At 30.3% G+C, this 25,582-nt stretch overlaps 1 long non-coding RNA gene across 2 annotated transcripts in view; it reads right to left on the reverse strand.

Moving 5' to 3' along the window:
• Positions 1 to 25,582, reverse strand: part of LOC139490818 (uncharacterized) — a 73,368-nt gene that overhangs the window by 35,626 nt on the left and 12,160 nt on the right. For both annotated transcript variants that reach the window (XR_011656421.1, XR_011656420.1), the window contains exon 2: positions 11,904 to 11,980. This is a non-coding gene — a long non-coding RNA (uncharacterized lncRNA). The remainder of the gene's footprint in view (positions 1 to 11,903; positions 11,981 to 25,582) is intronic.

Consider the following 25,582-nt stretch of genomic DNA (forward strand, 5'->3'; position numbering starts at 1 on the left):
ATGCATTTGTTAGAGCAGAAAAAGATAACGATGAAAGCTGATTCTAGTTGGCACAGAGCTAAAAGATCAAAAAGCAAAATGAAGTCTGTTGTAACAAAAGTAACAGTTCACGGTGAATTCGGATGTTTGTTGGATCAGAAGGAACATTAAACGAGAACTGTCATTATAGTGAAATTACAAATGTATGTATTTTACACAATACTGTAATTGTACTCATTTAGATTTTAGAATCAAATTATATGAAATAAATCATTCAAATCAACCATTTATTTATGAGATATAAAATTTACCGTCGGCTTTGCTAAATTGTTTTGACTATTTTAATTGAGTCAATGACTTAATCATTAATATGAGCTTAAATATTTTATTCAACAGGGAAGTATTAAATAATATTTTCATAATTTAAACTATGAAATCTGAAAAATATTCTAAATAGATTAATTATGCAGTATATGGTATTTTATAACAGATGTTAACAACAGCTCTCCAACAGTATGTGCATGTGCATGTATTGAATGAATGGATGAATTTTGAATGAATACGATATCCAACATAAAAAAATATATATATATAAACATTTGATAAAAACATACAAAATATTTTAAATATCTTACAGTGAAATGTAACAGAGATATATCATTAAGGAAATAATTCTATAAAAAAGTTATTAAACTGGAGAACATCCACGATATATCTTTAGATTCATTAGTGTATCATGATATTTTACGAGAAGACCAACATGACTGAATGCATGCACGTGAAATATATGTATATGTATACATTTATATTATAATTATTTCCATATCATGTATATGATGAAGTCACATTGTAAAGATCATTCTGTGTACCAACCCTTTCTTTTTATTGTTTTTGCTGGGTTGACGTGTTTATCCAAAGAAATATTAAATAATATCTGGATATAGGTATCAACTGTTCGTATATTCCAATGAAGCAGACTTATGTTAGAAGATTTTTCGAGATAAATTCAAAGAGACAGGCGTTTCGGTTTACAATCACATTACTCCCTAAAGATTCTACCCTTTCACTGAAAAAATCAATGTTGGGGACTGTATTTGTCACACTTGAAACAAAGAATACCACACGTACCAATAGATCATCTTCATAATCATATTTTACGGTAAAATAAATAATCAAATTTTCCGATTTAAAACTTTCCATTTCTATATAGCAACATTCCTAAAGTTCTTGTGTATGGACAGTTTCTACATTATACTTATATTTAGGAGCTCGAGTTTCTAGTCATGATTAACTTTAAAGATTGTTGTTATTCATAAAGAAGATACTATACAAATGTATGGTTAACTTGGAAGCTTCTGTTCGAAAGTTTTACGGAAGCTAATGATGAATATTAGTTGATTGGCAAGGAATATCTCTGTTGAAGGTGAAATTTTATATAAAGTATATTGTTTCAGATGACATCTAATGGGACAATGAAGTGTTAGGTGTTACGATTTTTTCTCTTTAAGTTATACTGTTCAAGATTTACACTGATTTTGTGGACAAACCACACTGATAATTTTATATTTATAACTTTTTATTTATTCGTTTATCTATTAATTTAGTAAGTATAAAAATCAAAATGCTTAAAACAATCAAATTTAACCCTCACATTTTCATTTGAATAATAAAAATAAGACATTATAAACAATGGCAAATAAGAATTTTTGACCAATAAAAATCTAGAATTAAAAATATGATATTAAAATTTCAGATTTTAAAACTGCGATGACTGGTTATCTTAAATAGTTATTAGAAGTAAATGTCTAAAAACAATCAATGATGCAAAAAAGTGTAATTGTACATTTAAAAGATATCCAGAATTTATAAGATTCCGAAAATATTTGCAATTATTTAGCTTGAATAAAATAATTTGTTTAAAAAATTGGAATACACATTGACAATCAAAAAATCATCAAATAATTGTTATGGAATCTTTGATAATTCCAAATAATAAAGGTAACAGTAGTATACCGATGTTTAAAAATCATAAATCGATAGAAAAAACACATCCGGATCACAAATCAAAACCGAGATATCAGATATTCAAATGTTAATATGTATCAATTTTGTAGTGCATGCTTTGTATTGAAAACCTAAACCAAACTAAGGAGTTGTCCTGATGCATTTTTGAAATAAATATGTGGACACTATTTCTTCGGTAATATAATCCTTAAAGCAGCATGAAGCGTTGCATTCCATATAGAATTGAAATTGTGCATAAAAATGCATCAATAAGTTTTCTGGACATAAAAAATATTATACTTTAGGGATTATCATTATAAATGATATTTTGTTTATAAATTTAAATTGCACCTTGCTTGCTTTTTTTATTTATTCAGTACAAATTTTTTCTCCATATGACATTTTTCTCTCCTTTGTATAAAAAGACAAATTTTTGCTCATTCTTTCAATAACTGCAGGAGCGTTTTTATCAACAACAAAAAATTTCATTGCAATATATAAATATATAAATATTAATATATTTTGTATTTTTATATGTTATAACTATTTCATAAGTATATAAAATTGAGCTTAAAAATTATCAGGTCCTAAAATATAGACAGATTTTATATGAATATTAAACCGAATATAACCACCAACAATTTATTTAACAAATTACCCACATATGTTATTCAACGAGATAAGATATGAGTTATTGTTGTTAATTCGTGTTCTCTCCCCTTTATCACAGTTTTAATGATATAATTCAAAATTATCAAGCATCATTGTTAATACTTTGTTATTCAAATTAAACAAAAAACAAAAGATAATGTGTATAAATATACAATAATGTCACTTTATTCACAGTTGTGCATCATAATCGATTAATTATATCATGCAAGGCGATAGAAATTTAGACAACTGTGCATTAAAATATATCATTGACACGGGAAATAGAATTAAACAATATCAATAAATTAATATGATGCTAATCAATTTTTATACTTTTTCCAGATACCATGTATGCATGCATGGAGCTAAGTTTTACAATTCTTTTAAAAAATCAATGAAAGTAACAATTACTGATATCCGCCCCTCATTTTTGTTGTCATACTTTATACCAGCTGACATAAATCATCACCACGTGTAATCAGTTTGACCCATAACTATTGTCTGTTTTATTTTAGAAATAAATCGAAATTATTTGATCAATATTCCAGAAAATGTCTAAGGAATCGGCACGCAACCATGTATCTTAATCCTGCAGATCTGGACAGACAAAGTCGGCATAACTTGTGAAAATCCCCTATCCTTTTTCCCTAAGGACCTACAATTTACGCCTTAATGTGTTATAATTTAATATCCTCATCTAGATGATTCGAACCGTTATGCCAGTGGCACCAAGAGTTGTAATTTGTTGTTAATTGAGCCATTTGGTAGCTTATACATTACATGAATGATAAAATTGAATGTTTCATTTTCTCAGTGTGGTGCCTTAAGTATTGATTCAACCATTTGCTTGAAAAGTTGAAATTAATTGTAAAATTAGCTTCTATTATATGTTGAGCTTAGCACAGAATCAAGCCCCTGTGCGTAAACAAGTGTTCAGGTGTTTGTGGGAAATTGTTAAAGCTTAATATATCATTTCCAATGAGTAAACATAAAAACAAATATATTCTACAATAATGATAATAAAATAGTTGTATTGATAATGATGAAAGTGATGTAAATAAAATAAGACACACAAAAATAAATAAATTACAATGTGTTCTGTCACTCCTATTAATTTGGAATATATAAATTTTGCAACTGAAAAAAAATTGCATTCATTCCAAAGTACAATTTTTCTTGTTGGTAATTTACAGAAAATATTAATACACACCCCTTAATAATATTTACAATATAATTTTCTATAACTGCACACGATGATACGAATACATCATGTATAACAAGTATAATCTGTTATTCTATGAAAACTGCCTACAACACAGCTATCGTCTCATATGGGTTTTTCAAAATCTTTGTCAAAATTATAAATTTAAATTAATCCGCATGATGGTAATTTTCTTGACATTAAATCGTGGTGTAAATCAATTCATAATTGAATAATTGAGTACTTTTTTATTCGAAATTATATTATTTGAATATTTACAGTAATTTGTTTTATGTAAAATGTATTTTTTTTCATATCGATTCGTTATAAAATACAGAGTGATTGTTAAAAATTAGATGGCATATACCATGACGGTACGAATACTATTTTGTTTCGCTTTGAATTTTGCAAATTATATTGCGATGTTATATTAGACGAAATGATATCAACTTTGTAATTAGTTACAAGCAAAGCAAACATTGTAATGATATCTAATTGGAAGAAGACATGAATTGTAAACTACTTTAACAAATTCTATCAATGTTAAACGTACAATTGCAGGCTTTGTAAATATTTAATTAAAATGTAAAATCAAAACTTGTATATAGGGAATATTTAAGGGATATTTTTGTTAAGTTGTAAAAGGAAAGAGGACAATTTTTATAAATGCTTAACCCTTTTTAGTTGTCTGGCAATATAATATTTAAGAGCATATTAGGTACTATGTTCCATTTGATTTTTATGTGTTTTATTTGTATATATTCTTTACAAGAATACAATATACAAGCACACTTTCATTTAAAATCCATAACTTATATTAGAGAAATTTAAAAAAGAACACATTAAAAATGTGCTGCCTTGGAAGAGCTACATGTGCATTATGGTTTTACCTTCACAAGGAAGCCTTAAAACTGAATATTTGAAAGGATGCGGAAGAAACGAAACAGTTGCGGATGAATATGAACAAAAGGGTCATATAAGTATCGTCAAATGCATTTAAGATCGACCTTGCCTGAGGGAGCTGAAATCTCAACTGAAAAATTCTACATTATTAAGCAACTAAATAGTGTTTCAACCAAAACAAGTTCTGTTCTTATGATGAAAAGAAAATGAATATTGTAAAAATTAAATTATGTCTTATAATGCACCATCATAATTTTATTGTAGAAATAAAATATTCAAACTCGTCAAACAAATAACGACAGTTTAGAATATAAATAAAATACAAGTTTCTTAAATATATAAATACATATTTCTTAAACATATTACTAACGAAATTCAAAAATTATATATATCACTACAATATATTCAATAATCCTAGCATAAAAATCCTCACATATAAATAATGTCTGAATCGGAATAGAATGAGACGATTATAGGGTTAACAGAAAGGTTAACATAACTTTGGTAAATAAATTATTGAATACATCGGTTATTTTTGATAAAATTTGACTGTCCCTCTGGTATCTTTCGTCCCTCTTTTATATGGTTAACATAAAGGTTAACATAGCTTTGGTAAATAAATTATTAAATACATTGGTTATTTTGATAGATTAATTACATTTGTTAATGACAGAGTGAGCTCCTACCTTTGAAACAGCAAGAAATCCCATAAATACATTGTAATCTTACAGTAACACAATACTAGTTCTTTTGTAATAAAGTCATAAACGAAGTCAAGTTGTTACTTTCAGAACTCTTCAACTTTATTTAATTTGAATGAAATTACCATATATCACAAAAATTATACATGAATGAAATATTAATTATTCGTAAAATTGTTGTTATAGTTCAAACGATTTTCCTGCTTTAATTTTGATCGTATATTCAAATTTTATTCATATTGGTCCGATTATCTGTTTCCCGTCATTAGATTCTTTCAACTTAAAAGTGTAAATCAAACAACTATGGAAGAGTATATTGTACAGTTTGTAACATTAAATAAGTATTTAGTTAAATATTATTATTTATTATTAATTTAAAAATCGTAAAGACATTTTTTTCTTAACCTTGAAAATATTAATAGTTTTACAAAATATAAAAGTAGTTTTCATAATTTCATCCGAAGTAGGGATTTGTTACATTTTAGGAAGCAAAACATTAAATACTTTGTATCAAATTGAACCGAAATTCAATTGATACCTGTTGAAAACAGAGTTTCAATTAAATATAAATTGTTCCCATCAACCATTGCGAGTAGAATGTCAATTTGCAAATGACCTTAGCCTCTGCATAGGTTTGGAAATGACAATAAAACAAATTTATCATCTCATAATATAAAGAACTGTCGATGCCAGTAGAGAATCTATATTAATGGCTGGCACACACATTTCAAAGGCTAAACACTTCAACGAAACACAATTATTGTAACGATAATTTAAAACTCAACCCTGCAGACAGTTTATTTGAAGGCCAGTGTATAAGCAACATGAAAGGTCAAAAATGTTTGGTACAACTACAGCATGTTTACAAAAAATAAAATAAAAATACTTCAAGACATGTGTCTCTTGAATATTTATATCAGTCTTTTTTTTAAGGGGGGGAAGCATTTTGTCTACCTTTTTTCATCATAATATCAAACAAAAAACTTAGCAGAAAGAGCCGGGATATCAAACATTGAACGACCAAAACAACTGTTCAAAGAATGTTGAACAATAGTCAAATTTCCAAATAAATTTATATATGTAATACATATATAAAACTGTAAAGCAAAAATGCATACAAAAACATGACAAAACTAATAAATATATTTAACCATTACTCATTGATTTTATTTTATTTTAAGAAATATATATATATATATATAAACTAAATTGACTTAAACTTAAAAAAGAAAAAATAGCTATAAATATATATATTTAAACAAAACGCAAGGAGGAAAGATTGAATTTAAAAAAAAAAATGTTTTTTTAAATGTTCGACAATTTAAAAAAAAACCTATTAATTGTAAGATATTATTCCGTAATCGTATTAAAAGTTCCTTTATTGTCTTTTAGATAGAATAATGCATATCAAGACCTGTAAAATGTATAAAAGGCGTTTCAAATTTAATAGTATATAGAAAATAAAGAACTAATTATCTTTCTTGACAATAAGAAGCTAATAAATTTTTGTCAATATAAGTTCTTCACAAACGTGATTCGTAGACTTGTTTAATTTTGTTTCTATGATGTTGTCCTAGTTGCAAAGATTTTTTAATGACGATTGATTAGATTAGATAGACAAATTATCAAAATTAAAAAATAGAAAATAGAAAATAGCAAATAGGAAAATGTTTGACTATCATAAAAAGGAAAAAATTTCTCCAAGAATAAATACAAACATGTGAGGTTCATCACCCGATTATACTTTTTAAAGATCGGAACACAATACAATTTGGCGATCATTAAAAGCAGGATTCATTACATACTCAAATATGCACATGTCTATGTTTTTGAAGTGATTTGTCATTTGATTTTGCCATTTGATTATGGACTTTCCGATTAGATTTTCCTCTGAGTTCAGTATTTTTGTGATTTTACTTTTTATCATTATCTTGCGTATGTTTCGATCTTAAACCGTAAGTAATAAACTCATCAATCAAAAGAGTGAGAACAAAATATATTAACAAAACTACCGAACTCCAAGGACAATTCTGAACGGAAAATCCCTTTACAAATTGTATAATCAAAAGCTCAAACACATCAAACGAATGAATTTGTCATAAGTCAATCATAACTAAACTTTTCCAGAAAGACAGTTAACGAAATGATAGAAGGATCAACTTTGAATGGACAAACACAAGTCCACCAAACACAATCCAGAAAGATTTGAAAGAGCAAAGAAACCAAAGTAGGGAGTACCGGAAAGGAAAGCAGTTCATATTCCTTCAGTAAGGTCTGCAATTTGCAAAAAAATGTTGTTATTCATTTTCAATCATTCATTATTTAGCTCGAAAATTCAGAGATCTTTGATTAATAAAAATGAATTTCTAGGCAATAACTCCCTGCGTTTTGAGGTAAAATATATTTTGATTTATTTACGTACACTTTAAAAAGAAACATGCTAGATCACCACGACCCTTAAATATATTTGTCATTTAACTCCATATTTCAACAAACACGTTATACTCTTAAATATTAACATGATAATAGAAAAGAAACAGGACAAAGATATTTCAATCATCAAGATGCGAGTAAGTATTTATTAAACGTTCTCCCCGGTTACCATCAATGGCACATTCAAGAATATTTGTTTACATTCGGAGTCAATATCAAAGATTGCCGCTTATGTGGACCCCGTATATTCTTTCTGATTTTACGGAATGGTATCAGATTTTAAAACATGGAAGAAAGACCCTTAAGTGATGCCAGGATAAAGAATAGCAAAACAAGCGATGTTCATAGTAGGAAAAGTAATAGCAAGTCTTCTTCTTTTTTTTATATCAACTGGAATAAAGACTTACCATTGACCCCAATTATCCCCAATTACAACCAGAAAAGGAACAACTGCAGATACTACCCAAAGAAAATCAAAACAAAGACATTTATTACATATGGGCTGTTATATGTAATTACAAGTAGTTATAGTTAGTTATTATAAATGAAGGCATTGGTCTGGTCTGTCTTCATTAAAGCCAGAAATTTCACAACTGCAGACACAAACAATACAATGAACAACAAAATAATAAAAGTAATCATCGTTGATACCATAATGTTCTCATAAGATAAAGCTATTTTCAGCTATGTTCTTTACATCACATGTTACAAACACATATTTCCATTAACCAAGAATCATATTTATCAAAAATTCTATGTCAGCCTCAACCAATGTGAACTTTACTATGTAAACAACATAAAGAAAATTTTATTATTACTAGTTAGGTTTATTTTCAAAGAAAACATATATTTTTCAAATCCCTTTGTATATGAAAGTCATTATACAAGACAAAACTTGCATACATTAGTAGTGTACAAGATGGTTTATGTATTATTCCACCCGTTAAAATATGATAAATAAATTACATTAAGTTTACATGTGTTTCCTTGTCATTTACTGCTATTAATGGTAATTGTTATCAATTCTGGCCATCAGTTATGGTTTTTAATGTTAACGATATCCAAACTGTGGTGTTTTATTTCTAGTCTCCCTCTTAGTATAATTTATTACTTTACGTGAAAAAGATATTTTTCTGTATAATGGTATCATATTTCAATACTGCTCAGTTCTAATTATCGTTCAATATCGCTATTCAATGAAAGCTATTAGGAATCAAGAACGGCAAATTAATCACCTAAAAACCGAGATAAATCACAGATTCAAATGATTGGCCTACACAAAATGGCTACCAGAGCGACTCTAAACGTAGTCACTTCACAATTAAAATTAATTGAATGTTTAGTTGAAAGAAAAACAAACAAAGATTTACTAACTTGATAAGGCTTGTTTCTTGTTTTTGTAGGTAACGTCTTGCTTCCGAATAGTACACCATTCGGAATCCTTAAACGGATGAAGTGAATGACGATAAAGGACCAATGTCAGACTAAGTGATTGATGACAATATGATTTGATTAATTCAACGAAAAGTGTGTTTCTTGTAGAACGTTGAACATTTGTTGACTTTTTGCTGTTAAAATCAGCATACCTCGCTGTTAACTGAGCAGGTGTGAGATTTTATTTTTGTGAAGTATTTTTCACATTTGACCTTATTCCGTTTACCAGTAAACTGGCTAAAGTGATTTCGATAACTTTTTTCTTCTGCTCGTGATGTTTAACGATAATTTAATGATTGAATTAAATGAGGCAGTTTTGAAACATGTGAGAAAGATAGATGACTTTATTATTGCTAATCAATAGGATTTTAGTGAGTTTTAAATGATAATATTAAACCAAATGATTGCAGAAAGAACACGTTCAATGGATGAAACCTATCCGTCTCAAATATGAATTTATATATATTTGATACCAATATCTAGGTTTTATTCCCAAACAAGTTTCGTACATTGTGGGATGAAACCTCATATTTTGATTCTGTTTTTGTTGTCCACAAGTCCTTTTCTGTGAGATTTGTATGCAAATTTCGTCGAAATGACATTTAAGTATATGTTCAAAACATCCTAAATCTGTCAAAAAATAAAATAGGAGAACTATTCTTCATACCAAAACTTTTCATTTACAGGTCTATTTTGGTGTGATGCGATTTACGTTTGTAAAAATCCTGCATTTTGGTAATAATACTGATAACGTGAACAGTATAGCAAACCTATAAATTTTAGTCGGGGCCAGGGGAAGTATTTGTTAACTGAAAAGTTGCATCTAAATATGTACAATAACTAAAAAAAAACGATCTCAAATTAAAATTCAAAACGGAAAATAAAAAAGCTTAAACACATCAAAGGAATGGAAGACGATTGTCATATTCTGACTTGATACTTGCATTTCATTAGAAAAAGGTAATTACTTATAAATTACAAGCGTCAAATTTAAATCGGTACTTGTGCTTTCTTGTGGTGGATTATAAATTCACCACTTTTACAAAGAAACATACTTTAATATATTTGAAAATGCCTTAAGTTATCGCAGTAGAAGAAAAACACTCTTTTTTATTTTCAACCATAAGACCTGACATATATGAGATTCATTATCGAAAGCATTTTTTACATATTTATATTTGTACACAAACAAATAGAGTTTACTTGTAAAATATCAAAATCAGGACAGTAACAAGTGCAAAACGTCAATAAAATCCATTCATGTAAAAATTTGGTAAAAGTTTGAAACAAAGGCATAATATAAATAATGTAAATATAATCCTTCAAACAAAACTCAAAACTAAACAATAAAATTCATCAATCTTTCCAGAAAAAATACTTCAACAACAGAAACACAAATTATTAGCAAGGACAAAAACAATCAAATATTATGAAATAACAAAACATGCAACCAAAAACAATAACAAATAAGAGAAATATACAAAAAGCCATATCACACCCATCCAATATAAACCAGCAGACGACAGAACAAAAACATGCAACCAAAAACAATAACAACTAAGAGAAATATACAAAAAGCCATATCACTCCCATCCAATATAAACCAGCAGACGACAGAACAAAAAGTAAAACCATACGGCCATTGGAGAATAAAATATCATTCTAGGTACAGCTCTCTTTACACATCTTGTCAATAATTCATGAGAGTATAAAATGAGATGTGTGGTATAGTTAATTAGGATGTTTGGTTGTATCCATCTAATGCCCTTTGTTTATTGCCTTAATTGGCATGGCGATGTGTATACAGGTGCTTGCTGGAACCTTATTTTGTGTAATAAAGATAACTAACTTTAGCCGCAATTTATGTAGTCCATGACAAATGCAGTATATCAATTTTGCACTTTTATTTCACTAGTAAACCAATTTTATCTCGAACGACAATTTTGTTCTCAACGGTTCTTGATAGACTTAAAATTATCATTTCATTTTCAGCCAATCAGTTAACTTTAAGAATAAAATTTAATAACCTACTGAATTGTCCAAAGAGCTACTGAACATTTCAATTCTTAATTGACTGCAAAAGAATGGCATGAAAAAGGTATAACAACACATCACTTCAAGACAAATTCAGAAATGTGAAGTTCGACAAAATCAAACGATATCAACCATCGGAACAATTGAAAAGGCAAACTCTAAAGGGGTATTATTTAGGTGTCTATGGTGTATTCCTTTAAACTCAGACGATAATATTTTAATATTAAATTTTAGTGTATCAATGTATATAAACAAAGTAATATATCAAAGAGGTTTGGGGGAAACAATATCATATGTTATAACAGACAACACCAATGCCTTCAAGAAAAACGAATAAACACAAACAAATCAATAAAGGGAAGACAAACAATTGAGCAACAAGAACACCAAAATAAACAGGGGATGCATACAGGACGAGTAAGCAAATCCTTATCCACATGTTTCATGCAATAGCAGTGTATATTTGTATGTGTTAGTTTAGATAACAGATTACATTGAATGTGTGAATAGTGTTACGTAAAATCAAAAGTATATAAACAAAAGTAAGTTAATATAAACTGTACCTTCCACTGAATATGTTGTGTGTCCATATAGCTGTAGGTGTTTTTACTTCTTGCATATTTAGATTCCATTTCGAATTCTGTAAATAGTTAAAGAGTGCCATGAGTGATAGTGTAAATATTTTGAATTTTATTAGAATTAATGAATAACAATAATGTAAACATAAATACTCCAGCCAGTAGGCAAGCTGCTGTTTATGTATTGTTAACCACACTTTTATTTAGTTTCTCATAAAATTAGAATTGTAAATTTAACATTATACTCCTAGTAAAAGGTTGATTATTTCACTATCATGGATCTAGGTCATTTTCTTCATTCATAAAAATTATTCAAATTTATTCATTTATTTTCACTATTTTCCACTTGTATATTTATGTAAATTGTTATTACAATTGACTTCTTTCGAACATCATTATCATAATTCTTAAACGGAAAGTTAAATTGAAAACCGATACATAAAAGTAAAAAAAAAAAAGAAAAGATCAGGGACTCTTTAACAAATGTGTAAAAGGTACGGACAAGTATACTATGGGTGTAAATTGTACAATTGTACGACAATAATCGTACATGATTTGAATTAAAGATTATCATTAAATTACAAGCTTACAAGTATAAATACCTTAATTAATATTTTTTGTCAATTCATGAATCTGAATCTTAGCAAAAATCAAAACAACGCGAATACAAGATACAGCATAAAGATTTGCTAGCCACATTTGAGAGCTCATAATAACACAACTAATATCTCTATTCCAACTCAATAAAAGCAACAGTAGTATACCGATGTTCAAAACTCATAAATCGATAGAAAAAGACAAATCCGGGTCACAAATCAAAACCGAGGGAAACGCATTAAATATAAGAGGAGAATGACGACACAACATTAAAATGTAACACACACAGAAACGAACTAAGCATTAGACAAAATTCGATGAGAATAACAAATATAACATCAATATCAGTTGCAACACTACATAAATTATTTCATGCAACATCAAAAAGATAGTAATCAGTGTATTATTTGATATCTTCTCAAATGATATCTATATTCGAACTTGACGAGATGAATGAATAAGGACAATTAAAATATGTGTTCATATATGTTCAGGATTTGTGCTTAGTTTAAAACAATAAAGTCATGTTGAAACATTACAAAAAATATTGCATTGATATATATCAACAAGTTAAGACCTACTTAATTGTCAATGAGAGAGTTAGACAGGTTATTTTTAACAGATAATTTATATAGTAACATGCATTAAAAGTACTGATCATAGAAGATATGGTTCCTTTTACACAGGTGGTAAAAAACGTTCGTTTAAAAATACGCATTCTATGAGCAACTACAGAAGATTGTCTTTAAAAGGATGCTATCGTTGCACGTGACGGTATTTACCATGTGGCCCAACGAAGCCAATTCACATACATTGTTAAAACGGTTAGAATTTTAAACTTTAGAACTTGATAAACGTTTGATAAATTACAGCTAAATGGGTATGTATTGTATGGACAACTTTTCCTTATTGAAGGCAGTCTGACATCTTTTTATGCATGTTTGTGATATGATGCGATTTCGCTGACACCTTTCCACTCTTTTTTCTATTGTAATGCAGAACAAAATATAGTCATGCTGGGATATACAAATAATAATCATCCTCGTTTAACTGTTAACATGCAAATGGTCTGTTTTCGGAAAATGATGATCGAAAAGAATTAACAGAAAAAGATACTGGGAATTATTATTCAATCCATCTGATTTAGTTGGGTTCCTATCACTTAATCTTTCGTTTTCAGCGCGTTATATATTTGTTGACTAGTTTACCTTTTCCTTTTTGCCACGCTGTCTCTTTAGTATGTGTTTCGTTGCTTATTAGTATATTGTTACTTTTCACAAGAAAATCGAATTATATTATTGAAATAACGGATATGTTATCGACAATATCTTTCTTTTAATATTGTTTTGGTGGAGTACTTGTTGCTCAATCTTTTGTTTTCTGTGGTGTGTTGAGAAGACATTTGTTTGTTCTTTTGACATTTTTAATTTTAAGTGATGATATTGTCGGTTTGTTTTGAAAACTACAGCCTCTCTTTAACCTATGTGTGTTAGTGCATCATTCTGTGATCTTAAGCTGTCTATACAGCTAACAATTATTCAAAAAATTCAAAACCAAATCAGCCAGCAAAATAAAAATAATTTGGTACAAAATAACAGTGATGACTACTCATATTTTTGTTTTTGTACATATACTTTTTGCACTACCGAAAAATAAATAATCACTGCAGATTACATCTTTTTATATTATTTATGATTAATGATGATTTTTGAGTTATTAGTTGATTTGGGTTAGAGATAAAAGTTCAAAGCCAGTGGGTGACTACTCTAAAAATGAGACTGAAATTTGAGTATATATCAGGAAAGATAACGACTAAACAAATAAAAAATGGAAACTACAATAGATACATTTAAACCGTGACGAATTATGTGCAATATTAATTTTATAATCAACCTATGTTGATAATATAGACCCATTTCTAGGATAAGGATATTTATAACACACATGATGTACCAACGCCAGGTGCGAATCTGTGGAACCAATTACAAGAAACAGACACATTATGGCCTAAAACCGCTAAATATGACGTGATTATTGTGTCAAATTACGCATGAAATACGGCAAATTAAATGGTTATATGCGCAATCTTTGATGAGAGCACTTCAAAACTTACTGCATGGTTAATAGGCTTAATGACTCCATTTAGAACATTTAATGCATGTTTATTGCTCTGATGCGTGCTCTGCTGTTTTCGGCAATAATAATGATAAAAGCTTTTTATAAATGGGTGTCAATACTATGAAATAAAAATTATATAAAAATTACAATTAGATGGCGCCTTTAATTTTGAGTATAATTAGGTTAAGCCCGAAATTCTAAAATTTGCAATCTTTTATAATTCCACATATACGTCAGAAGAACCATGGTTTTAGCAGGGTTTGTTTTGACTGGTTTTATAAATGGTCATTTAGATAATCTATAGGCATGACATTTATCATTCGATTATCTTAAATGGATACCATTTCATTTCAATCTGAATTCAGCCTGATTAGAACGCAGTATCTTTGTTACGCTTAAACTAAGTTCTTTACCTTCATTAACACTGGGAAAGTAACACTACTTATATGCCACACATTCAAACATGTACATAACCAGTTCAGATAACTTTTTTAAACATGCATACCGTTGTTACAGGAGATACCCAGTAGCAAATGGGTACTGTTTCTTTACTTCTACATGTTATTTGTTAATAATACCAGTATAGAAAAGGCTTCTTGCCGAATTTTGATTCTTTGTACATTATACATATCAGAAAGAATTGATAATCTAGTTGATATTATATTTAAATTAAAACATAGATACCACAAGCATGTTTGGAATTGTACAAATTGATAATGTGAAGTTTATTCCAGGAACCATACATAAATACCAAGTAATTCATATTGTATTGATATTTTAAAACGTCATTGTATGTCAAATGATAGCTTATTAAGAAGAAACGCGCGTCTGCCGTATCGAAATATAAGCCTAATACACCACTGGGTCGATGCCACTGCTGTCGGACATTTCGTCCCCTTGGGTATCACCAGACCCAGTAGTCAGCACTTCAGTAATGACATGAATAACAATTATATGGCCACATTTATAAATTAACTGTGCACAAAAGTATGAATTATTTGAAATACTAAGGATACCAGGCATAGATTACCTTTGTCGTATTTGGTACAACTTTTATGAATTTTGAGTCTTCAGGGCTCTTCAAATTTGTACTTGTTTGGCTTTCTAACTATTTTGATCTGATGAGTTTTATGTAGACGGAACGCGCGTCTGGCGTTTCGAAATATAAGCCTGGTACCTTTGATAACTATTATGAGACATGCTTAAAAGCTGTTGGTAATAGAAGAATAAAACCGTGAACCTTGAATGTTCAGCTTGCCGTTGGTGTGCTTTTGAGTAGCTTGGTAATGATATATACATAATAGATCATATTTAACGAGGGGTTTAACATATCTAAGAATTAAAGCCTAAAATCAGGAATACACTAGAGTAATACCGTATACTGACAATTCATTTTTCTTCTAACCATGTTCCTTACAAGGGTAGTATGTTTCTTACTACGTTTTTCGTATGAAATATTTTATCAATTGATTTTTATATCTTTCTCACAGTAGCGCTATTTCATTGCGATTAAAGTGCTTTAATGCCGTTAAAGTGGCTTCTCTGTTTTGTTTTAACATCAGTTCCCTGTTATTAATTTTGTGTTTAACAATTGCCTCGACATTATCCATTATCAAACAATGGCGGATCAGTCTGAGGTTACATATGATTTATCGAAGATGTCTGAGAGCACACAAATGTCCATAACAAACCATTAACAGGGGAAGACGTGATATTATTTTACACAACCCAATTTTGAAGACTTCGCTTTAAAGTTGAACTAATTTTAAGAAAGGACAATATCACTGTCAAAGTGTCGAATGTTTGCACAATGAGAAACGTTAGGGAAGGCCCATTAACAAATGTCATCCATTTTGAACTGAAAAAAAAAATGAAAAACAAACTTCAGGAGAACGATATCCAGGAAGACATTATAATCAATCTTTTCGAAATGACAAAGTCAAGAAAGATGTTTTCCGATGTTCTTCATGCGCGACACCAGAAACCAAAAAAATACCTTCAATAGTTCGAAATTTGTACTTTGATTGCATACATTCAAAACTTTAAATTAAAGGAGCAAAATTTACCACTTTACGTGTTCTTAACACAAAAGTGATAAAACGATGCTTTATTCTTGACGTCTTATGACTTTTTTCGTGTTTAGAATAAGAGCGTTTATTTCATTCAAAGCATGCTTGCAACCATATACAGTGTTTATTGCATACATAATACGTGTATGTCGTTGCAAATGCTTAAATGATGATCTTGGTTAATGTATATGTGAAACAGACTGATCCAAGAAATAGACAGGATCTGTTGAAACTTATAACTGAGGAGAGTTATATACCTGTAATAAAGAATAAATGGGAAAGATACAAATGAGGCAACTCATACACAAAGGAAGGACAAAAAATGATAAAAATATCTATGAAACATTCACAGAAAAGAAAAAAATTGAGCAACACAGTCATCCGACTTTTTATCATTTCATCTATATAACTGATATTCACCTTTAGAGGTCAAACAATAGGATTTTTCAAAACATAAAGACTATTTAGATAAAAGGAAGGAGCTATCAAGGGGTATATTTAATTGCAAATAAGTTGAATTCTGTAGTTGATGTTTGTTATACAGGTGCAAAAACTAGAATACAAAATTGCCTGTATCTTGGTTTGTGGCGCAAACTTTCTTAGCATGTGTTATACTTTAATATCTAACATCTGCGCACTACAAAAAGTAAAAAGGCCACGGAGCAAACATGTTGAAACTATTTTCCACATCCGATCATAAACTGATGTGATATCTTGCAATGATCTGGACCAAAACATCACGCCGATCTTCAGAGTATGGTAACCTTTCCTGAAGCTTGAAATAAGTGTCTGGAATCGACAAAAGACCCGAAGCCTGAACCATATCAGTATTTAATATCAGTATTTAATATCCCGACGTTACATGATACCTATGTAATAATGCTGGTTCATATCATCATTCCCCAAAGCAAAATCACAAAATACCTTGGTTATCTAAATTTATCTAATACACTATTAATCTCAATAGTACTGATGAAAATGTTGATACTGTCATAATACTAATATTAAGATTTACTGATTAGGGTTCTAAACTTTAAAACATACTGCACCAAGACGCCTTATAATGATTAAGTTTCTAAAAGGAAATAAATTATAACGATAAAATAATGAAACAAGACACAAATAAGTACCGTCCTTAAATAAATGTTTGTGTATAGCTGTCTGTAGGATGTTTTAATGATTTACTTACTTTATCTTCCTGATACCCATTTTTCATTATTTTATTTTATTTAACATTCAATAAGAAAACAGTATCATATAAAAAAGAAGATGTCGTATGATTGCCAATGAGACAACTGTCCACAAGAGACCAAAATGACACAGACATTAACAACGATAGGTCACCGTACGGCCTACTTTTAGTTCATTTATATGTTTTGGAGTTCAGTGTGACGTCCATTTTACTGAACTAGCACACAATTTTATTTAAGGTCCAGCTGAGGACCACGTCCGTTTGCAGGATTCTCTCGCTGCGTTGATGACCAATTGGTGGCCTTCGGCTATTGTCTGCTCTCTGGTCGGGTTGTTGTCTCTTTGACATATTCCCTATTTCCATTCTAAATTATACTATTCTTATTGCGTTTCTGAATCAAAACCGACCCGATACTAAATTTGTAATAAACGAGAAAAGACTGGATTGCGAATAGTTTATACGGTACAATTCCTTGGTTATTTATGACAAAGGTCGAGGTAATATATTGTGCTGGCAAATAGGAAATTACCACCCTCTAAATAAATATGAAAATTATCTTGCTATCATTTTTTGTGAACGTAACGACCATCATGAACCCTGAATGGATAACTAGTTCTTGTTCCATATTGATCACAATTTATGCTTTTCATAATAAAATCGTGTAGCTCATAAAAATAATGATATGTCAGAGTCAGTTTCACAAGGAATGAACCTTGTTTTTGATAACACGCCTGGTATCTTTGTTGCGTTTCAAAAACAGCTTTAATTCACCATTTTCTACATAAGGAAACGCCTGTATCGTGTCAGAAATATGACAGTTGTTTTCCATTTGTTGTTTTTTGTTTGAGCTTTTGATTTAACCATTTGATGAAAGATTTTCCGTTTTGAATTTGAAGTGGAGTTCGGTATTTTTGTTATTTTACTTTTATAATAAAAGTTACATGTTTAAAGTCGTATGTGATAAATATGATCATAATGAAATTTATCAGATTATCTACAGCAATACATTAAAATATGTAGTCTACAACATATGTTTGCGATATGTACAAACAAAAACATCTGCAAAAAAAAAAACCAGAGTTGTAATATAGTACGACAGACGCGAATTTTATCTTCAAGATTCATCATAGGCAGTCATATTAAAATAGGTGCACAGCATAATCGGTTATTACGAAGTGCGAGCATTAACAGCCACGCTTGGACCAAATAAATTCAAAAAGCTCAACCAAGTACGAAGTCGAAGAAGATGGAGGCCCAAAATTCCAAAATTGAACTTAAAAAATAATGTTGACTCGGTAATGATAACATCCTTTGTATTAATTAGTAAAAAAAACAACCTGTTAGCATTAGTAAAATAAGATTACAATCATAAAAAGGCAAGCGATGAAAGTTTATGTAAGGTGAAAAATGATATCCATCATTTTCTATTGTCCAGTTAATAATTTGCAATCGCTAGTTTCAAAAGTATGACCAAAACATATATCATAGTTTGTCACAAAAGTGTCAATATGTATGAAAAATGTCCATCAAAAACCATGAAATGATGATAAATATATAGGTAATTATTTCGACAGAAGCATTAGCCCTCACGTCTTGTCCTTAAACATGAGGGGTACACAGAACTGTCCTTGACTTATCAGGGACTACAGACCTGGCGAGTCTGCTTTATACAGTACTTATTATTTAGTATAGATCTTTATCAAGTCATTTATTTTATTTTAACAAAGGTAAAAAACATAAACTATGTAACAAGTTAAGGACCGTATATAAACACAGTATATAAGGCATAAATAAAGAGCAAGGATTGATTAAAATGCTCATGTGCAAAATAGAGTATACCATATTCCGAGGAGAAACTAACAACGCAATTGCAAAATAAAATGAAAGACCAAAACACAACAAAGAGAATACAAAACACAACAAAGAGAATACAAAACATAACAAAGAAAACTAAAGAACCCCATAAAATCAGGGAGTGATCTTAGGTGCTCCGAAAGTTGTAGGTAGATACTGATCCACAAGTTGCATCCGTCATATTGCTCATATAAGTTCAAATTCAGTGATGACACATTCAAGAAGAGTGGAGTTTTGCAAGTATTTCGTTTTAATAATACCTTATTTTAATATAAGACCATATACATAGAAAAAAATAGATGTAAGGAGGCGTTCCACTAAAATTGATTTTTTTTAGAATCAACTGCAACGTACATTATGTTCAACTATCAAATCAAATCAGAAAACTGTCTAGTGTTCCAACCAAAACCAAGAGGGGATAGTTGTTTGAAGTTCTGTCAGAGAAATTGTCTTTCTCTAGACATGCATCGCCTTTAGTGCTCAATCAATGTGACCGTAGCTTCGTAACAGGATACTGTTGTGAATTTTGAGACAAGTGTTGTTTTTTATGCCCCACCTACGATAGTAGAGGGGCATTATGTTTTCTGGTCTGTGTGTCCGTTCGTCCGTCCGTCCGTCTGTCCTGCTCCAGGTTAAAGTTTTTGGTCAAGGTAGTTTTTGATGAAGTTGAAGTCCAATCGACTTCAAACTTTGTACACATGTTCCCTATGATATGATCTTTCTTAATTTAATGCCAAATTAGAGTTTTTACCCCAATTTCACGGTCCACTGAACATGGAAAATCATAGTGCGAGTGGGGCATTCGTGTACTGAGGACACACTATTAGATTTCGTGCGATTTCATAAGTTTTTGTTTGTTACCTGGATTTGTTTTTTCTAAATCTGTGAACTAGATTTAACATCGGTAAACTACTATCACCTTAATCTAACAACAGGTTATAATGTCATGTGTCCTTAGTGTTTTCTATATAAACATTATTCTTCAGGAACGCTCAAAACCGAATATTTTAAAACAAATGATGTAAAAGAACATTAAACAGTCGAAGACTTAAAGTAGTTTCTAACAAGTTCGAAATTGAGTCAATGACAAGTTTAGAAAGTTATGTTATAAATCATGTTATTATTAAAGTACTGACTTCTCAGCTAATGATACCCTCGGGGACTGATAATCATCCAGCACAGGTAACGACCCAGTGCTGAAGAAAATAAAAACAACACGTTATAATACCATGCATCCGAAGCGCTTTTCTGGATTTACCGTCATCAAGAACGCGCAAAATAGAATATTTCAAATTCAATACATACCTGAAATATGAGTCTGGACAAGCAAATCCGACCGACAAAAACTGATAAACAACACTGTCCGTGTAGACTTCAAACATGACATTTTGTCAAACTTAATCAATTATTTTGTTTTATTAAGGTATATCATTTTAATGGATTAATTTGAAATCAAAAGCTTGGTATAAATTTGGCATATACTTGCAATATCTGTATTGGCTTAATTTGGCATACTAGCCAGTCAAAGAGAAAAGTAAGAAAGCTAAAAAATATCTAATATGAAATATTTTACCGACAAAAATTAATATATATTGACATGTTTTAATTCCGCCTATGGTACCTTACAGCTTCCATAGAAACCGCACAAATTGACAAATAGTCGTGCAGCATTTTGTCACCTATAGTGACAAGTAATCGACGTCTCATATCTATAATGCCCTAGGACAGACTGTACGCAACCAAAATGTATGACCTTCATACATTCGAACAAAAAATTAATGTTTGTCATAAATATTTGTGGTTTCGCCATCTTCATGCATTTTGCAGTTTTAACAAATTATGTGTTGATTTTTGAAGAACGGGGATATAATAAGGTGCAAGCGATAAAGGCTTTGGTGCGTTTATCAAAGTTGTGGTGACCTTTTCATTATCTACTAAAATCGCACATGAGCAGTCATTCTATCTGAATGCTTTGACAAAAAGAAACAAAAAAGAATTAAAAACAGGAAACTGAAAAAGAAAATATTTAATGTGCAGACGAAGGTCTTGATAAACACTACCGGTATCATGGCAAGATTTCAAAAATTGCTCATTAAAATCTCATTACCAAAATTTAAGAAAGATTAACATTATTTCTGTCAAAATAAACCTCGACAAAAAAGGTAGTGATTTTGAAATTAAGCTTTCCAGATGTTTGATAGTCTGCCCTCTGCAGCAATTTGTTGTGATAAATGTTAAAGCCGTTTTTACATCTTTCAACTGTTGTTTTTCTTTCTTCATGCAATATCATTAAAAATAAAGCATAAAATTTCAAATAAAATGTAAATGACGGAGAATAATAAAACCTTCAAAACTTAATCCTGGAAGTAAAGTAGTTACCATTCACCATTACAGAATAAATTTCCTTATTTACGATACCACGAATGAAACATATTAACGTAGTAGTCTTTTTAATTGATTTTTAACCAATTTCGCATTTGTACTCTTTAAATGTATTCGTTCAGGTATGGAATTATTATGGGCTTGAAAACAAATATGTCATAAAATTTTTAATATTTTATTTTAGTTGGTAAAGTAGTAATGCCCGTTTACACACAATATTCTGTGCAATTCACAATGTCCTGTAACAAGATAAATGCCCATTAACAACGTCGTAAACCATTGTTTTTATATTATTCCATTTAATTATATTCACGAATTTAGGTTTCAGTTTGTTTCAAATATCGACTCAAAGTGAAATACAAAAATTGGGATAAAATTAATCATCCAAGAACGTTATCAAATTGAAAATATAGAAAAGTGATCGATAAATCAGTGCTCAAAGGGAACTGTTATGTACAGGTGATTTTTTTTACACAAGTCTGAAGAATGTGCAATCCGAAAACGTAAATCAAATGAGAGACAAGGCTATGAATGAAAGGAAGAAAAAAGGAAAAGCATACCCCGTCCGACAGATAAGATACAAATTAAGTAGATCGTTTCGTTTTAGAAACTCTGAATCAATGTATGTGTGTTATAGACGAAATGAATTCGGTCCTTTCAAAAGAGACCAAGACGAAATGCAGTCGGTACTTTCAAAAGAAACCAAGACGAAATGAAGTTGGTCCTTTCAAAAGAGACCACCTGTTTTTGCAATTGCTGCTAGAATATTGTTACACATAGGTAGTGAAGTTAAAAGCAATTTCTGTCGTTAGCAGTGTACGTCTGCATTTTCACTCATCAAATAGCTAGGTAAAGATCTATATGCATAAACTATGCTGGTTTACCATTATTTGTAAAATTTAAAAAAGTGAAAAAGGGGATGGCAGTGATGCAATCAAACACATTACTATTAGAAATGAAAACATTACCATGGTCAAATGAAAATTTCAAACATTACTGCATTTAAAACCAAGATTGAACAAATCAAAGTACTAACTCCGGGGTTAACCCAGATTCATTGTATCAGCATTTCTTACTTATCTAGTGATACTCATCATGTTGCCTATTTGTTAACTATTACAAGGAAATTACAAAAAAAAACACATCTAGTAAGCTTTTTTTAATAAATGAAAGGAAATATTTCAATATTTGCTATAAGTTGGTGTCTTGCTTTTTTTTTCAAGCCGTCGACTCATATGCAGTTTCCTTCGTGCGACTAATTGAAACTGCCATCGGCAACAGACGGCTAGATGGTGATTATAAGGTCGTAGCAAAATGCTGGCTTATGTTAGATACGAAAAACGATTGGTCAGTATAATAATAAGAAAAATGTGGTGGGATTTGCAAAAAAAAAAATTTAAAAAATACCGAACTCAAGGACGAATTAAAAAAGAGGTCCATAAAAACTGACAATATCAAATAAAAAACGGAACGAATGGGAAACAACTGTCATGTTCCCTACTTAATAAAGACATTTCCCCAAGAAAATTGTGGCTTAAACCTGGTTTTATAGCTAGCTGCACTTCTCTCTGCTATTATACAACTGCCCACTAGAAACAAAAGGAATGGTTGGTTTACAATGACAGATCAACTTGAGACCCTCAACATCGGGTGAAACCGTGTGGTAACCCACAAAAATCCTTATGGGTAAAACAATAGTAGAAAACACATTTTTAAATATTAAGAAGTTAATTCTTGGTTTAGATGTGAACTTCGACTCATTTGTCTTGTAACATCAAACATCGCGACTGACGCCAATGACGTCATTTCATGTACACGACATATGCATCTATGAGAAAGTATACACATTTTTAAAGTGTACGACACCAGACTTCTTAATTGTCATGTGACATTAATACCAAAGAACTGTTATAACTCACTGTTTGTTTTATTAATTTAAATAAATCATTTTAAGCGGTCATAATTTCCTTACATCATCTCAATTTTCCTTTACAGAATTATACGCAACTGTCTAATAAAATAGTACAACACTTCACATTGACTGACAAGGAAAAAATGCAATACATAAAACTGTCCACGACCTTACCGCCTCGGGACAAGACATTCTCCAGAGGATCAGATTTGTTTTTTAGTTGTTCTGGGGTCACAATCAAAGTCCAGGACGCCGACACTTGTTATTGTTGTAAGGTTATCTGAGGCAAACTGGAGGTAATGGTGCGGCTAAATATCCAACATGGCTGCCATCTCAGCTGGACATTAGTGACCACAGAACTGAAAGTTAATGGGTCAAGATCGAAGTCAAATGTCAAAAGAGGTCACTTCACGGTTTAGTGATCATACAACATCGTCTCACGAATGCCTAAATAAACGTCAACAATAAATGCTGACTTTAAACCCCAAGGTACTTAGTCTTTTTTAGAGTTGGATACACTGAACAATTACATATTGTAAACTTATTTCATTTGCAAAATCCAGTTCAACACCTTGGTATTGAACAACATTTTAATTTACAAAAAGGTTTACTATATTAGTAAATAATCTGTCAAATTTAGTGATAGAATTCCTTCTAAAAGTTCGCAATATGACAATTTAAGAAAGCTTAGAATAAATACATAGAAGATGTGGATTTTAGCAAGTATTGCATATGCCATTGTTGTGGCCATGATTTTAATACAAATAAGGGGACCAACTCTCTCTCTCTCTCTCTATTTATCTCTCTTTCTCTGGTTTCAAACCAGCCTTAATTTTTTTCTTAAAAAGGGCGAAACCAACAAACTGATACTTTTTTTTATCTTCTAGAGTTAAAAATATCGTCATGACCTGATCTGACTTTAAAACTCTTCTTCTGTTAACGTCTATTGTTTAATGGTGACATTCAACACTTATCATAATAATCTCAGGCCGCCAGAAACACCCCTTATACTTTATCAATTTGTTTAATCGAAAATCTGTCACTGAATTAAACTCAAGTTATCCATTAAGTTGCTTCCCATGCAGGGAACAGTGTAAGGAGTCCAATTAATACCAATTCTATTTAGATCAATTTGTTCTCATTTTGTTAAGTTTGATACAGTCCGTTTTGAATTTCATACCCCTTTTCTATCATCAAGGTATAGTTTTTCACTAATTCACAGAAAACAGCTCGACTGACATTAAATTACTATTTAGGCCGGGAGCTATAGAGGTGATGATTTTATCGTCATAACATACCACCCGGCAGCTGCCAATTGTAGAACGCATGCGTAGTAATGGAGTAGTTTAAATACCTTCATAATGGTATAAAGTTGGTTGCCTGAGAGATATCTAACCCCGATAAACAATTTTATTTTATAACTTTTTAATGTGTTCTTAGTCGTAAATGACGGGCGAGTCTTTTTTTAACTTGTTCTGCTTCAACTAGGGTAAACTAAAGAATACAATACAAGTTATTGAAGCTAGATATTTGTGTGTTA

Source organism: Mytilus edulis, chromosome 10, assembly GCF_963676685.1.
Source record: "Mytilus edulis chromosome 10, xbMytEdul2.2, whole genome shotgun sequence".
Classification (NCBI taxonomy): domain Eukaryota; kingdom Metazoa; phylum Mollusca; class Bivalvia; order Mytilida; family Mytilidae; genus Mytilus; species Mytilus edulis.